Source organism: Vulpes lagopus, chromosome 1 (genome assembly GCF_018345385.1).
Source record: "Vulpes lagopus strain Blue_001 chromosome 1, ASM1834538v1, whole genome shotgun sequence".
NCBI lineage: Eukaryota > Metazoa > Chordata > Mammalia > Carnivora > Canidae > Vulpes > Vulpes lagopus.
Genome location: NC_054824.1, coordinates 66,257,777 through 66,274,480, shown reverse-complemented (window position 1 = coordinate 66,274,480; position 16,704 = coordinate 66,257,777). Strand labels below are relative to the sequence as shown.

General features: G+C 35.9%; 1 protein-coding gene and 1 pseudogene across 2 annotated transcripts in view; one reads left to right on the top strand and one right to left on the bottom strand.

Moving 5' to 3' along the window:
* The window catches only part of ZFAND3 (zinc finger AN1-type containing 3), a 328,565-nt gene that overhangs the window by 80,619 nt on the left and 231,242 nt on the right, over positions 1-16,704 (top strand). The gene's annotated exons all lie outside the window — the stretch shown is intronic.
* On the bottom strand, positions 10,600-14,029 carry LOC121471811 (annotated as a pseudogene).

Genomic DNA, 16,704 nt, shown 5'->3' with positions numbered 1-16,704 from the left:
CTGCGTACATTACGTTCTCATGACTTATAACTGGAATTTTGTGCTTCTTAATTTTCTTCACCCGTTTCATTAACCATTCACCTCTTCTGTGGCAACTACCAATTTGTTCTCTGTGTCTATGAGGCTGGGTTTTGTTTTGTTTTTGTTTTTTAGATTCACAAATAAGTGAATCATGTAGTTTTGTCTTTCTCTGTCTGACTTCAGTTAGCATAATATCCTAAAGGTCCTCCATGTTGTAACAAATGATAAGATTTCTTTTTTCATTCTTTTTACTAAATGGCTGAATAGTATCCCACTGTATATATGTACATCTTATCTTCTTTCTCCATTCATCCATCAGTGGATATTTAGGTTGTTTCCATGTCTTGGCTATTATAAATTATACTGCGTTGAAGATACAGGTGCATTTATCTTTTTAGATTCGTGTTTTCATTTTGTTTGGATATATATCCAGTAGTGGAATTGCTGGATTGTACGGTAGGTCTCTCTTGGATTTTTTTGAGGAACCTCCATACAGTGTTTTCTATAGTGGCTCCACCAATTTATAGTCCTGCCACTAGTGTACAAGGGTTCCCTTTCCTCTACATCCTCACCAACACTTACTATCTTTTGTCTTTTTGATGATATCCATTCTGACAGATGTGAGGTGATACCTTGTGATTTTAATTTGTATTTTCCTGATGATTAGTGATATTGAACATCTTTTCATTTGCCTGTTAGCCATCTATATGTTTTCTTTGGAAAAATGTTTATTCAGATTCTCTGCCCATTTTTAAAAATGGGATTGTGTGTGTGTGTGTGTTTTAATTGTATGAGTTCTTTATGTATTTTGGATATAAACTCCTTATAAAATACATGACTTGGATACATTTCTCACCAGTCAGCAGGTTGCCTTTTCATTTTGTTGATGATGTCCTTGACTGTGTGAAGCTTTTTAGTTTGATATAGCCCCATTTGTTTATTTTAGCTTTTCTTTCCCTTGCCTTTGGAATTAGATTAAAAAAGAATTGCTGGTCCTGATGTCATGGAGCTTATGGCGATTTTTAAATTTACAACAAAGAAAGCAAGAATAAACAACAGGGAAAGGTCAGTCCTTTTGATAAATGGTATTAGGAAAATTGGACAGCCACTTGTAAAAGAATGAACTAGACCACTTCTTACACTCTATAAAAATTCACTCAAAATGCATTAAAGACTTGAATATAAGACCTGAAACCATAAAACTCCTGGAAGAAAATATAGGTGATAAAGCTCCTATGCTTTTATTTACAATCCTGCTTACTGCTTAATAAGGCTGTGTTTGTGTTTGTCTTTCAAACATGGAAATGAAATCATCAATGACTAACTGCCACTTGTTTCTGTTAAGCCTTTTAAAGAAACTTCAGTGCCTTGAAAAAGAGCAGTGAGGCTGGGTGAAGGTGTGATGGCCAACACCATTTGCTAGGTTGCTGCCTCCATTATTACATTGGAACCGGCCACTGCAGGCTTTCTTGAGGTTTCTCTTAAAATACCAAAAGGATTCACAGGTCCTTGGGTTAACTACCGGAGGGACCATCTAGCCGGGGCCACTAACAACACTTTGTGCAAAAGATAAAAGTAACTTAATTTTTTACCTAGATGTCAGATTCTGTCAATCCAGTTAACTTGTAACACTGGCATTACTGAGGGTTAATCTTCAGTATTCTATTGTTTTTCCTTGGTAAATAACTTTTTTTTGGCTTTAGTTTTTATATTTGTAAATATGGCAGATTTGATTAATGCCTGGCAAAGGTAGAGGTGGGATTAATTTGGAATCTGAATATAAAATGTTATGAAAAGACTGTAACATCAGTAAAAATCATAATATTTTGTCTGTATCTTTTACTGTTTTTTTAGACCCTTCCCCCCTGGTCTAATGCATTCGTGTCCATATTTCCATTAGTGATAATCATAAATTGGAACCCGTTTATTTGCCATCTTACATTATTTTGTGTTATTTTGTGTGGAAATGGTTTCATATTATATTAATAATTTGAGATTATATTGTCTTCAGTAATATAAAGTTGGAAAACTGGCAAAATATATTAAGCTGTATCAGTAGTAATTTAGGATGAATCTTTACACTTCTCTAAAATGTATACATTTTTAAAAGGTTGATCACTGATCTCCAGTTTTAGAGGTTCTTTATTTGTACGTAGTAAAAGTTTTTAAGCTTAGAAAACCATTTTTATAACTATTCATTGTGTAGAGTTGTGTCAAAATTATAATTAGTTGTATAATTGAATACCCTTGTAATTTAAAGTGTAAATATTGGAGCTTTCAAGGTAGATTCAATAACAAGAAACCAAAATACTGAAATAGTTGATTTCTTCTTTGTTTGAAACACGAAATATTCTGGCAAGCTTTTAGACTAATAGAAGAGTTACCAGAGATTGAATAAAATTGTTTATCACTAATGTACCGATCTTGTAATGTACCAATCCTCTAGGTTACCATAGTTGTTTTCTGTGCACTTTGTCATTCAGGGGATGACCCTTGTTTTCTGAATTTTCTAAGTTACCTTCAGAGTTTCTCTATCTACTGTATAAATCTTTCTTGCTACCTAGCTTTTACTTACAGCATTTATTCCTTTTAACTAGTAGGGCGGGAGAGAATTGAGTATGTAAAATTCACACTAGGTCAGTAGTAGCTATTATGTTTCTTGGAAGATAAAAGGTTTAACAATAGATGAGAATTTTAAAGTCACCCATTGATTTTAATATCAGTGGTAGTATATTCTAATAGTGTGAATAATTTAAGTAGATAGAATTGATGAAAACGTTTTTAAACTTGAAATTTGTTCATCAAAAATACGCTTGCTTTTTAAAAATAATTCCATAAATAAGTTGGAATCTATGTGCTCTGTACCTTCAAGTTGCTAGCTCCTATTACCAAACAATAGTCGCTTTGTGAGGTGTTGAAGTTTTGTTCTGTGGATATTCACAAAGGGCTATATGAGGAAATTCTGAAATAAAGGGATAGATTAACTTAAAAAAAAAAAAAAAACAAACTACTTGGCCTACTTGGAAGGGAATAAACAACTACAGGCTACAGTTTTTGCTTTTCTGGAATGCCAAATTTCAGCTCAGAGCAAATTCTTCAGCAGAGCAATAAACCTTTGAAAATTGCTTTATAATGGAAATGCTGACAGACCATTAACTATAGTGGTGCAAATGCACTGCTCTGACATACATAAGGTTTTCCCAAGTTGCTAAATACAGTAAACCATGTTGGGCAAGGTACATCCTTTGGTAGCCCATAAGGGTGTATACAGTTTGTTGTGTTATGCCACCTAATTATTAATGGAGAAGCTCAAACATAGCAACTTTGACATACAGGAAAAGTATCATTTTAAGAAGGAAAGAGTGGTTTAGGCTCTGCTGATGCTGCTAGGTCATTTTATGTTTGCCACACTGGAAAAGGCCCAGGGTAAATTTAACATGATGCATTTAATCACCATTCCAATTACAGTGCCACTGAAGCAGATCAATGTTTTCTTACTACCAATTCATTGGAACTTCTAGGTCATAAAGTATCATTATTAGGCATATTGGAAAGTCTCAGCCCAATGGAAATGGGGATTCTGGGATTTTTCCAATTGCTTTGAAATAGTAATGGAGGCTACGTGGATGTACATTTTCCCCATGTAAAATGAAAATTGGAATTTAAAGGGATTGATATGACAAAGTGAGAATCCTATAATGCCCTAGGGAAGGATGAAGCAGAATGTTCACATCTAAAAGTAAAATGAGGGAAATGATGGAAAGGGGTGGATACTTCCACAGCAGCCTGCTTAATGACAGATATCCCTTCTGATAGTGTTGTAAGAGTATGTCTTGTTCCTGGCTTGTTCATAGCACCTAGCACAGTGCCTGGCACATAATGTGGGTGTCAGCAAATTTTAATAGAATTTGTGTGCTTGTGTGTTTGAAAACATTTTGAGGCTAGATTGTCAGGCACCATGCTAAATTTTGTGTAAGGTTACTAATAAAATGTGTGTGTACAGACACATACTTACATAATAATACATGTATATACATACACAGCTAGAATTTATAAGATTCTTAAAGGCATTATAGGTACAATTTGATAGGCCAAATATCATGAATTAATGCAAAGATTCAAGTGTATTTTGGTTAGAGACATGCCTTTTTTTTTTTTTTTTTAAGATTTTATTTATTAATGAGACACAGGGGAGGGGAGCAGAGACACAGGCAAAGGGAGAAGCGGCTCCATGCTGGGAGCCTGATGTGGGACTCCATTTTGGGTCTCCAGGATCAGGCCCTGGGCTGAAGGCGGCGCTAAACCGCTGAGCCACCCGGGCTGCCGAGACATGCCCTTTGAAATGAAAATAATATAGTTAAAAGATTACTGTAGTAAGTCTGATAACTGTACTCTAAAATTTAAAATCTGAGTGCTAATTGGACTAGGCTTACTTGTTCTGTTTGCCTAAAAAAATTTTCTCAATTGGCTATGGCAGTTTCTTAAAAAAAATTTTTTTTAAAGATTTTATTTATTTATTCATGAGAGACACAGAGAGAGAGGCAGAGACACAGGCAGAGGGAGAAGTAGGCTCCTCGCAGGCAGCCCGATGTGGGACTCAATCCTGGAACCGGGATAATGCCCTGATCCAAAGGCAGATCGTTTTTTTTTTTTTTTAAAGATTTTATTAATCATTTCTTTTTTTTTTTATTTTAAATTTTTATTTATTTATGATAGTCACGGAGGGAGAGAGAGAGAGGCAGAGACATAGGCAGAGGAGAAGCAGGCTCCATGTGGGGAGCCCATCGTTGGGACTTGATCTCGGGGATCATGCCTTGAGCCGAAGGCAGACGCTCAACTGCTGAGCCATCCAGGCATCCCTGTTCACGTCAACTTTAAAAAAAAAACCCTTAGGCATCAACCAAGATTTTGATTCACTAAGTCTAGGGAGACTTTTTTTTTATTCCGTTACTTGGGTGTGTATGTACAGCTACTCCTCCTGCCCTACTTCGTGATTTACTTTGAAATGAGTGGTGACAATTCTCTTGGACTTTTTGGGTTCTCTGGAAATAACCAGCATAGTAAGGAAAGAAATAGTTAGCATATGTCATATTGAAGGTCTTTTTAGGACTAGTGTTGACTTTCTGTCCATATTTCACCAGAGATCTCTGTCAAGAAAGTTTGAGGAAAGATATGATTTTCTTTTTTTTTTTCCCGTGACATATTCACAGTGTTGTATTATTGCAAGGTGCCTTAGAAATCATTTGGTCTCTTCTCTTCTTATATTTGAGTTAACCTTAAAAATGTTTGTGTTTGTACCTCTTACTTGTTGCCTTATTTCTTTGGGCCTTGGTTTCCTATACATAAATTGGGGATGGGGTGCCTGGGTGGCTAAGCATCTGCCTTTGGCTCAGGTCATGATCCCAGGGTCCTGGGATTTGGCCCTGAGGGGTCTCCCTTCTCAGAGGGGAGGCTGCTTCTCTGTCTCCCTCTGCTGCTTCCTCTGCTTGTTCTCTCCGTCTGTCTGTCTGTCTGTCTGTCTCTCTCTCTCTGTCAAATAAAATTTTTGAAAAGAAATAATTTGGGAATAACAATACCTACCTACTGTATAGGTCTTTAAGGATTAAAATGCACAAAAAAATGCCTAGCATGTATCTTACATGTAGTAGGTGCTCAGTAAATGTTAGATTTTAAGGCATACCTATTATATGCTCTAAAATATACATAAAAGCCAAAATAAGTAGAAAAATTATAATAAATTCAAGGTAAGTATTTGTGTGTGTGTGTGTGTGTGTGTGTGTGTGTGTACATACATACACTCACAGGCAGTTTTTGTAAATTATGGTAAAAGACATAAAATCTATCATTTTAAACTATTTTGAAGTGTATAATTCAGTGGCATTTACTGTATTCACATTGTTGTGCAGTCATCACCACTTTCTAGTTTCAGAACATTTTCATCCTCCCAAAAGGATGAAAGGGGGATCTGTATCCCTTCCTTAAATAGTCTGTCTCTATTCTCTGTACGCTCCCCAGACCCTGGCAATCACTAATGTTTCTGTCTTTGTGGATTTGCTTATTTTGTATACTTCGTGCGAATGGAATTCTACAATTTGTGACCCCTTTTTGTCTGGTTTCTTTCATTTTGTATGTTTTTAAGGTCCCTTCTCTGGTATAGCATGTATCAGTACTTCATTCCTTTTTATGGCTGGGTAGTAATCCATTGTATGCTTATATACCATAATTTGTTTAAGCATTCGTCAGTTGATGAACATTCGAGTTTTTTCCACCCTTTGGCTCTTATGACTAGTACTGCCACATACATGCATGTACAAATTTTTGTTTGAACACTTGTTTTCAGTTATTTGATTCATGTGGTAATTCTATATTTAATTTATTGAGGGAACTGCCAATCTATTTTCCAGGTAGATGTGCTCTCTTACATCCCACTAGCAATGTGTTGGCATACCCTGGCCAACACTATTTTTTATTATAGTCATCCAATTAGGTATGAAGTATATCTCATTTTACTTTAGATTTGCATTTTGCTGATAACTAAAGACATTAGACATCTTTTCAATGGGCTTGCTGGCCATTTGTATATCTTCTTTGGAGAAATGTCTTTTCAGGTCATTTGCCCATTTTTCAGTTGGGTTTTTTCTTTTTGTTGTTGAAAGCAGTATCTTTTAACTTTAAAATTAATGTGCCATCTTTAGGGGGCTTGTTTGGGAATATAAAATATATTTGAATATAACAGTAAAGGATTGGAGTTCTTTACTTTGAAGTAACATTTGAATGAATGTTTTATTTTTATCTATTTTTTGTAGAAATGTAACTCCCTTTAATTGTATAGTGTAGCCTCATGCCTTACTCCCTGCCTCTAGTCTGCACTAGCAGATAACCACATTTCTTCCTTTACAGATTATCATTCTTTTATATTGATTCTTTTTTAATTCATAAGATGTACCTTTCTCAACTTTTTTGTTAACAAGTTTATTGAAGTATAATTTACGTACCATAAAATGTACTCATTGTAACTATATAGTTTGATGATTTTTAGTAAATTTATAGTGTTGTACCACCATTACCAGATTCAGTTTTAGAACATTTATAGCACCTTGAAAAGTTTCCTCACCACTGTTTCTAGATTTGTCTTTTCTTGATATTTTTCACATAAATGTAGTCATAATATATAGAAAGAAGATTAGCGTCTTTCACTGAGATTAATGTTTTCAAGGTTCATCATCCTTGTAGCATGTATCCATAGTGTGTTCCTTTTTATTGCTTAATCTATGGATATTGTCACATTTCATTTTTCCTTTCACCAGTTGATGGGTATTTGAATTGCTTCTAGTGGGCAGCCTGGGTGGCTCAGCGGTTTAGCGCCGCCTTTGGCGTAGGGTGTGATCCTGGAGACCCAGGATCGAGTCCCACGTCGGGCTCCCTGCATGGAGCCTGCTTCTCCCTCTGCCTGTGTCTCTGCCTCTCTCTGTCTCTGTGTCTCTCATGAATAAATAAATAAAATCTTAAAAAAAATGAATTGCTTCTAGTTTCTGGCTATTATGAATGATGATGAATGTTTATGTACAAGTCTTTGTGTGGACATCTTCCCTCAGCTTTTTACTTGGAAAAGTTTCAAGTCTACAGACAGGTTGAGATAATAAATACAATGTATATTATTTTTTTTATAATGTATAATGAATGTTTATATATGCCTCACCTAGATTCACTGATTGTTAACATTTGCTACCCATGCTTTACCTCTTGTTATGAATACATCTTTTTGTATTTAGCAAGTAGTTTGTAGGAGGAAACTTTGAGACCATATATTGATTGTCTTGTTTTTCAGTAACTTTTTACTTAATAGCTTTAGTATCATTGCTAAAAGTAGTTACTATATGAAGGAGGGTACATAGAATTCTTTTAAAAAATAACTTTATTAGTGGTGTAGTTGAAAAGGCATTTTATGCTGTCTTTCTTAGGTTTCTATGCGTGGATAAATATATTCCAGATGTCTCCTTGATGAGTTATATTTGTACTTACAGTTTCAGAGAGAAATTTATTATAATAGCATGTAAGATGTGGAGATGTATTTTATGTCTTAGAAGTTGCTTTTGATATTTGATTGCAGTTTAGTAGTCAACAGAGCAAGATAGTAGAGAAATTAATGGAATCTAGTAAGAAGGGACACTTTATGAGTAAACATATATCAACTAATTTACCAAAAACCCCAAATATGTTTCTGAATATTAAGAATTTCATATATAGTTTACATTTTTTCTGCATGTTTTTTTTTTTTTTAATTTATTTATGATAGTCACAGAGAGAGAGAGAGAGAGAGACAGGCAGAGACACAGGCAGAGGGAGAAGCAGGCTCCATGCACCGGGAGCCCGATGTGGGATTCGATCCCGGGTCTCCAGGATCGCGCCCTGGGCCAAAGACAGGCGCCAAACCGCTGCGCCACCCAGGGATCCCCGCATGTTTGTTTTTTAAAGATTTTGGTAGAGTTGCTAGTTTTGTTCTCTGTGCATTCTGAAATTGCTAATATGCTGATTAATCATGGGTAGATTCTCAGAATGTTATATTTAAACCTGTAAGTACTTTTCTTTCTTTTCCTGGGAAAGGAGAATATGGTATGTCAATAATCTCTGTAATTAATGTGAAACCATTGACTCTATAGTTGTGGTTTGTGGCTGGCTTGACCCACCACATGGCACATGTATACCAGTTGTCTCTTACTCTAGTAAGACTGATAGGTAAGTGAAAAAAAATGTATTAAAGCATGGAATGCTTAAAAAATAAATTAGACACTTTAGGTTAATTTAAAACACAGATGTATATATAATTTGTATTTTTTGCAGTAGGCTTAATACCTTTTTTATGGCTATAGAAGTCACACAAATAATACATCATTTGTGATGGTTAAATATATTAGGAATATGGCCTCTAGGACTAGCCTTTCTGGGCTAGAAGCCTCATTTGCCTCTTACTGAAATGTGAACTTAGGCAAGTTACTTACAACTTCTCTGTGCCTCAGTTTTCCTATGTGCAAAATGCCAATAATAGCAGTGCGTTAATAGTTCTAAAACATATGCTAGCTTAAAATGGTTAACTCATTTAACCTTGTTGGTAACTAGCACATGGTACCTAAATAAGTATTTGTTAATTAATGTCCCAATTTGGTCTCATTAAGTGGAGTGAGACTATAAAGACTTTTGCGAAGCAACCTGAGATCACTAGGTTTTTATGATTTGTTCTTCAGTCTTTAAAGTTGTCTTGCCTATGCCTAATATGACAGCATTCTTTTTTTTTTTTTTAAGATTTTATTTATTTATTCATGAGAGACATAGAGGGGCAGAGACACAGGCAGAGAGAGAAGCAGGCCCCAGGCAGGGAGCCTGACGTGGGACTCGATCCCAGGACTCCAGGATCACGCCCTGGGCCGAAGGCAGGCGCTAAACAACTGAGCCACCCAGGGATCCCCAGCATTATTTTTTTAAAATAGCAACATGACTTTTATCTATTCAAAGTATTCAACATAGATTTCATAGAAATAGTACTTTCTTTTTGCACTTAAAGGTTTAGGTAGTCAGCTCTGATCACAGCAACAAGTAAACTCGGCATAGTTATTAGGCATAGACAGATTTGGGAACAGAAAACAACTAGTTCTTCATGAGGCTTCAGCTTAACTGATAGGAGTGGAAATAAGCCACTGTATTGGATAAAAGCTCTGCTGATTGGGAGAGCATCTGACAAGCTGTGGGCATGTCTGTTTATGGAGGGTCTCCAGCATTAGTTATAGAGCCAATTGAATGCAGTTGTGCAAAGGAAACTACTGTGGTATTCTTTGAAGAAGATGCTGCTGCTGCAGACTCACCATTTTTTTTTTTTTTAAATTTATGATAGAGAGAGAGAGAGGCAGAGAGGCAGAGACATAGGCAGAGGGAGAAGCAGGCTCCATGCACCGGGAGCCCGACGTGGGATTTGATCCCGGGTCTCCAGGATCGTGCCCTGGGCCAAAGGCAGGCGCTAAACTGCTGCGCCACCCAGGGATCCCCCAGACTCACCATTTTAAGGTGCCTAGTGTAGCTTATCTGCTGTGGGTCTGTTTTCTGCCAGATGATATAGCCTTTCATAGTTTTCTTGTGTTGGTTAAGGTAGCTTTTAGGTCTATGAAAAGTAGCAGGCTCTGTGGCCTGGAAAGTAAATGGATCTATGGTTATTAAGCTCTTCTTAGACAGTTTACCATGACTCTGCACCAACCCTCAGTACTGGGGAGGGGGGCAATGCAATCTAAGTTGAATTCTATCAGATGTGTCCTGAGTTTTTTAATATTTTCACCAGAGTCTTAAATGGTGGCACACAGAAGATGCTCATTACGTTTATGAATGACATCAAGTTTGTGTGGGATAGGTGATTCAATAGACAACTGGATTAAAATTTAAAATATCTGAGATTTAAAAAACGTTGCTGAATATATATAATAGGTATTCAGCAGGGTCAAGGCAAGTTAATTTTCTTTTTAAAAATCAAAAAAATATTTTTATTATATAAATTAACCCATTTATTATAGGCTGCCAATGCAAATGGTGGAGCTTCTACTGGTCTTTCAACTCCTTCAGTCTTCTGCTGGCAGACTTTACTGTGATGGCAGAAGTGGTGTTGTATGTAGGTCCAGGTGCCACCGGCTATGGTCTTCATGCAGGAGCCACAGTGCCAGATTCCCGCTGCTCTCCTTTTCATCTTGGTTTTGCCACAGAAGGAACAGGTGTACTTGGCGTGCTCGCTAATCTCAATCTTCTTCACCATCTTCCTGAGGGAGGCCCCATAACAGGTCCCATGTTTACCCACGATTCCGACCTTCTTGGTGCGTTTGGCCGTGTTGCCGCCAACCAGGTCTGAGCCCAGAGAGGCGGCAAGATAATTTTCTTAAGGAAAGTAAATAGCTGTGGAAATTCAGTGTAGGAGTAGGATTGGGTTGGTAAAGTGGTAATACAAAGAATTCCAAAGTGATAAGAAAACCAGTTAAATAAGAGTCAGTGATGCCTTTTAACATTTAAAACCATTGAAAACAAGCCCTATAATTGGAATGGTTCTTAAAGAAATCACAGACCATCCCTTTATGATATTTAGTATTAGACCATCACAGTGTATGCATTCAACAAAGATCTCAGAAAAATGTTCCAGAGTGAGAAAACTAGAAAGTTAGGAAATAGTCTCCATCAGAAGGTTTTAGTAGGTAGTTAACCTAGAAATAATGGAGAGTTTAGTAGTTATCTCATTAGATCATATATGATTATATTACTGTGTGATCTTAGACTCTTAAAATGTCATAGGTCACTCGTCTAAGTAACCCACTTTATTTTAATGAAGGGTAAGAACACCCAAATGTGAGGTCACACATTCAAGCCAGGCCTTTTCCTCCCAGGCCACTGCTCTTACTAGTACCCATGTAGCAGCCTGTGTTTTTACACTGATGACAAGATTATAAAGGTGTTTACAACAGTAGGAAGGTTATAAAGTAAGACATTAGAAATTCAGGGATACTTGAGGCAGTCTTGAGGCAGAAAAGAAGTACTGTTGAGTTTTCTTCTAACTCTGTGTTTTTGTGCTGGGGTTGATTACAATTACATGGGGAGTTTTCTTTTGTGGACTTTACTCAATTTTGTATTTTATTTTATTTTTAAAGATTTTGAGAGAGAGCGCAAGCGCATCTAAGCAGGGGGCAGGGACAGGGAGAAGCAGGCTTCTTGCTGTGCAGGGAGATGTTGCCCTATCCCAGGACCCCAGGATCATGACCTGAGCCAAAGGCAGATGTTTAACCAACTGAGCCACCCAGGTGCCCCTCAGTTTTGTATTTTATTTTATTTTTACTTACTTATTTTCTTTAAAGATTTTATTTATTTATTCATGAGAGACACGGAGACAGAGAGGCAGAGACACAGGCAGAGGGAGAAGCAGGCTTCATGGCAGGAGTCTGATGTGGGAGTCGCTCCAGGACTCCTTTGTCTTGGGCCAAAGGCAGGTGCTAAACCGCTGAGCCACGTAGGGATCCCCCAATTTTGTATTTTAAAGTGAGTGATTAAAAGAGCCAGGAAATGGAAATTTTGAACTTATTTCCTTTTCAATGAGCTTTGGACTGGGAATAAGGAGAGCGGTTTCTCTTCTGCTATCACCTTTCAGGCCTTATCACACAAGGTAGATGTGATCCTGACCTTTTCACCTACCTTGAGACTATCCTATTAGACTGATAAAGCACATAAAGTGTTTAGAATTTGAACAAATGAAAGGTGCTATTGAAGTATAAAACATGTTCATTTCTTAAGGTCAGTGACATTACCTGCACATTTAAATTTTTCTTATGTTTATATTGCGAGATACTGCTTTTTTCTCCTCCATCTTTAGTAGATATCAGGTTGGTACTTGGATCTTACCTAAATGATATGCACTGAAATGTTGCATCTTGAAGTGTCTTTTTTACTTGGATGTTTTCCAGATGCTAGAAGTACCTTGTGCTTTTCTTTTCTTTCTTGGCCTTACATTTAGCCTTGCTAGTCTGTTTAACCTTGTAGTTTGAATCCTTATAATTCTGTCATCTCCGAAGTTTATGTCTCATTTTCTGACAAAGAAAGATCTAATGCTTTAGGTTTACTTTTCATCTTTATTAAAAATTATCTTGCATTTGATCTGAGTTTCCATAAATATGGATAAGTGAATGCCTCTCCTTATAAGCCTAAATTATCTTTGTGATAAGCGTAGATAAATGTATGCCTCATCAGGATGAAGTAGAAGTATTTGCCACTTGGGTAGGACAGGTACATATATAATTCTTTAGTAGTTTTTATGTAATGATAGTTGTAAAGATGAAGAAAAATGCAAAGCTCAGTATTTTGCCTTAGAAGAAGTGGTTCTTGAGTTTAATTATTAACCCACTGCAGAAGTTTCATAGCCATTTAATTATGTTGACCAGTGTTCAGGAAAAAAACACCCTGACCTCCATAAATGTAGTGTCCTTTCCCCCTCCTCATTTGGGTGCAGGAGCATGGCTAGCAAGAAGAAAAATAAGGTCAGGGAATATCTCAGGATATCTCTCTTCGTTTTTTTGTTCTTAGTTTAGTTCTTAGATTTTTGCTCCTATGCCAAACGGTTGGGGAAATACAAACTCACTGTTCATAGCAACATGAAGAATACCTTTGTAATGGACCAGTAGTAGTATCTAATGTGTAGAATTTAAAAAATTTATTTTTTGTACCAATACCTTATTGAGCTATAATTTATATATAGTAAAATGAACAATCTTAAATATATGATGTAATAAATTTTGATAAATGTATGCTGTGTATATACGTTAATCGTGATGATTTTCATCACTCCAGAAAGTGCCTTCCATTTCTGTAGAATTCTAGAAAACTATTTTTACAAAGTGGATGGGAATAGTTTAAGTGAGAAATGTAATAATCAACGTGTATGAAATTTCTTTAGGTAGCTGGATAGCAGTGAACTTAGTCTTTTTTAAAAAGATTTTTTCTCTACTACAAAAGTGAATTCTGCTGAGCATTAGTTTTATTCTAACATAGAGTTTGAATTTTGTAAAATTCATACATTTGCAAATGAAGAGACCCAGATATGAGGCAGTCCTCAGTTTTCTCAATAAGAAAAACAAGTGTTTTGGTCAGCCTTGAATATGGAAAATTTTAGAGTATAGGTGAAATAATTAAATATCTAATTAAGTTGTTTATACACATATATTTTGAAACTATCTTTTTGAGATAATTTCAGTTTTATATGCAGTTTTTTAAAAAATAAGATTTTTATTCTTTATTCATTTTTCATTCATTTTATTCTTTATTCATTTGTATATCTTCACATGTATGTTTAAGGTCACAGGTTATATAAAATTATATATGTTTGTATACATTCTTAATATACATTTTGAAATACTAGTTTTTTCACACTCCCTTAACACAATTTACTCAAGCTTTCTACATCTTCACAGGTATCAGTGCCTTTAATGTTTACTAAAACCATGTTTAAAGTTATTGACCTCAGTTTTTCAGTTATTCACTTCCTTATACGTTATTTGAGGTAGAACACTTTAAAAATCGGTAAATGTTGCTCTCATTGGAAGTTTTATTTGAATCCACAAGAATCCATTCATAACACTAGGAGAATTGCCATCATTTTATTATTTATTTTATTTATTTATTTATTTATTTATTTATTTATTTATTTATTTTTAATTGCTATCATTTTAATGTTGTGATCTTCCTAACATTCCAAGGCTTTTATTGCATTGCTTTCTAAGTGATCTTCAAAAGTCTTTTTCAGTGTCAGCTACCTCTTGTAATTATGAGATCACACTTAATACTTAAGTACTAAATCTGTATTTAAAACTGTAGTTTTGCTCCTTTTAAAACTTGTTTGTTGTAATAACCTTGACAAAGCATCCAACGTCAGTGTTGTCTCGACGTCCTTACAGACTTAAGTGTTTCTGCCTGGTGATGAGAACTTCACTGTCACTCCCCTTTCACAGACTGGATAGATGCCCCTGGGAGTTTAATTCCATTGATATGGTCTTCCTCTTTTGAAATCCCACATGCCCTTTCCCTGGGCATGACTGCATGCCTGGGTTTTTCACTTTTAGGTTTCTTGGGAGCTTTTTCTTTCTCCTCTGTTGGTATTTAGTATAAAATTATTCATGCCAGCCTCGAAATTCCTTTTCTTTCTTCTTCCTCTCCTCTCCTCTCCCCTCGTCTCCCCTTGTCTCCCCTTGTCTCCCCTCATCTCCCCTCCCCTAGTCTCTCCTCTCTCATCTCTCTTTTTGTTTTGGACAGATAATTTTAGGGAAGAAATCCGTTCCTTATGTTTGGGCATATATACTAAGACAGCTGTAGCCACTGTATACCATTGTGTGTTAGAATTGGTAGTGACATTAGTTTCTCCTGTGTGGAAAAATTATTTGGTATTTTTATTTAGTTCCTTGTATTTTTTCCTCCTTTCCTGTGCTGGCTTTTACATGTTTTTATTTTGTCTTCCTTTTTACTAGATATTTAGATAGTGCTGGATTAAGCTCTTAGTAATGTGTGCAGGGCCACAGATGATAAGGTGACTTGTTTTTTATTTATATATTGTTTAGTGCAGGGACTTCAAACACAAAACTATAGGGTGTGTTGTGTCCTTGCTGTCCTTGAATTTGGGTGTAAAATGTTAAGACACTATCCCATTACAGTACCCCAACTGGAATCTAAGTTGTTAAATTGATATTATCTATTAAAGTAGTACAACCTATATTGCTACATTCTAGAAACTCATTCCCCTTATTAACAGTTCCATCTTTTCCTTTTTAATATTCCCTTAAAAAGAAAACTTTGCAGACATTGTCTGAATGATTTAGAGTGATATGTAACAGTTCAAACAGGCTGGATGCACTGTTGAAAACCTCCTTCGTCATTGCCAGCTATGATGTCATCTGTTTAAACTGGACTTTTTCTTGTTTGCCTGGGGTGAGCAAAGAGTGATGATTTAGTAGAACTGTTTCTTGGTTTCTAGCAGTTGTAGGGAGTTAGTTAGACTTTCTGGCTGTAAGTGTATGGGGTGGCACATAGATTGTTACTAGTCTTTAAACATCTAATCTTACTTCTAGGCAACTGGAATGGTTTTTAGAGTGGAGGAAGCATTGTTATTTAATTTTACCTTCTCTTTCTTCCTGTCCTTCTCCCTCCCTTGCCTTCCAACTTCTTCTTGCCTTTCTTCTCTTTCCCTCTCCTCCTCTCCTTCTTTTAGGTTATTAAAGAAGGAACTAGGAAATGTGACTAGTTGGTTCTAACAGATTAGTTCTCTTCATTAAGAAGGAAACCCCATTGGGGCACCTGGCTGGTTTAGTTGGTGGAGTGTGTGATTCTTGATTTCGGGATTGTGAGTTTGAGCCCCATGTTGGGTACAGGGATTACTTAAAAAAAAAAAAAAAAAGAAAAAAAAAAAGAAACTCCTTTGTAGCCTAAATTCTTTTAGGACTATATTTCCCTTTTGACTCTTAAATTTTTTCTGTGCCTTAGTTTATTCCTCATTGTTGGACTAAAAATATTTTTTAAAAAAAGATTTTATATTTATTCATGAGAGACACAGAGACAGAGAGGCAGAGACACAGGCAGAAGGAGATTCAGGCTCCATGCAGGGAGCCTGACATGGGACTCGATCCTGGGTCTCCAGGATCATGCCCTGGGCTGAAGGCGGCACTAAACCACTGAGCCACCCGGGCTGCCCCCAAAAAGGTATTGTTAAGGAACACTGACATGGTAACATGTTTTCTTATTTCCACATTTATATTAAAATACTTTGTGGGTGGAACCTAGCATGTTTGTGTTTTCCTGGGTGGTAAGAGATAGTAGTGTTGTATGGATGGCAAGAAAACATTATAAATAAAATGTTTCTAGAGTTTTCAGAAATTAGGAATATTATTTTAATTTCCCAAGATAAATTACTTGGAAATCAATTTATTCTTCATTAAAAAGTTAATATCTTTCAAAATTGGGAAACTTTATTTTTTTTTTTATTTTATTTTTATTTTTTATTTTTTTATTTTTTTCTTTATTTTTTTTTTTTTGGGAAACTTTAATTTCAAAAGAAAACACATGATTAAAGTAAGATAGCCATTTCTCCCATCAAGCAAAATCTTGAAAGTAATAATAGTTAATGTTGGTGAG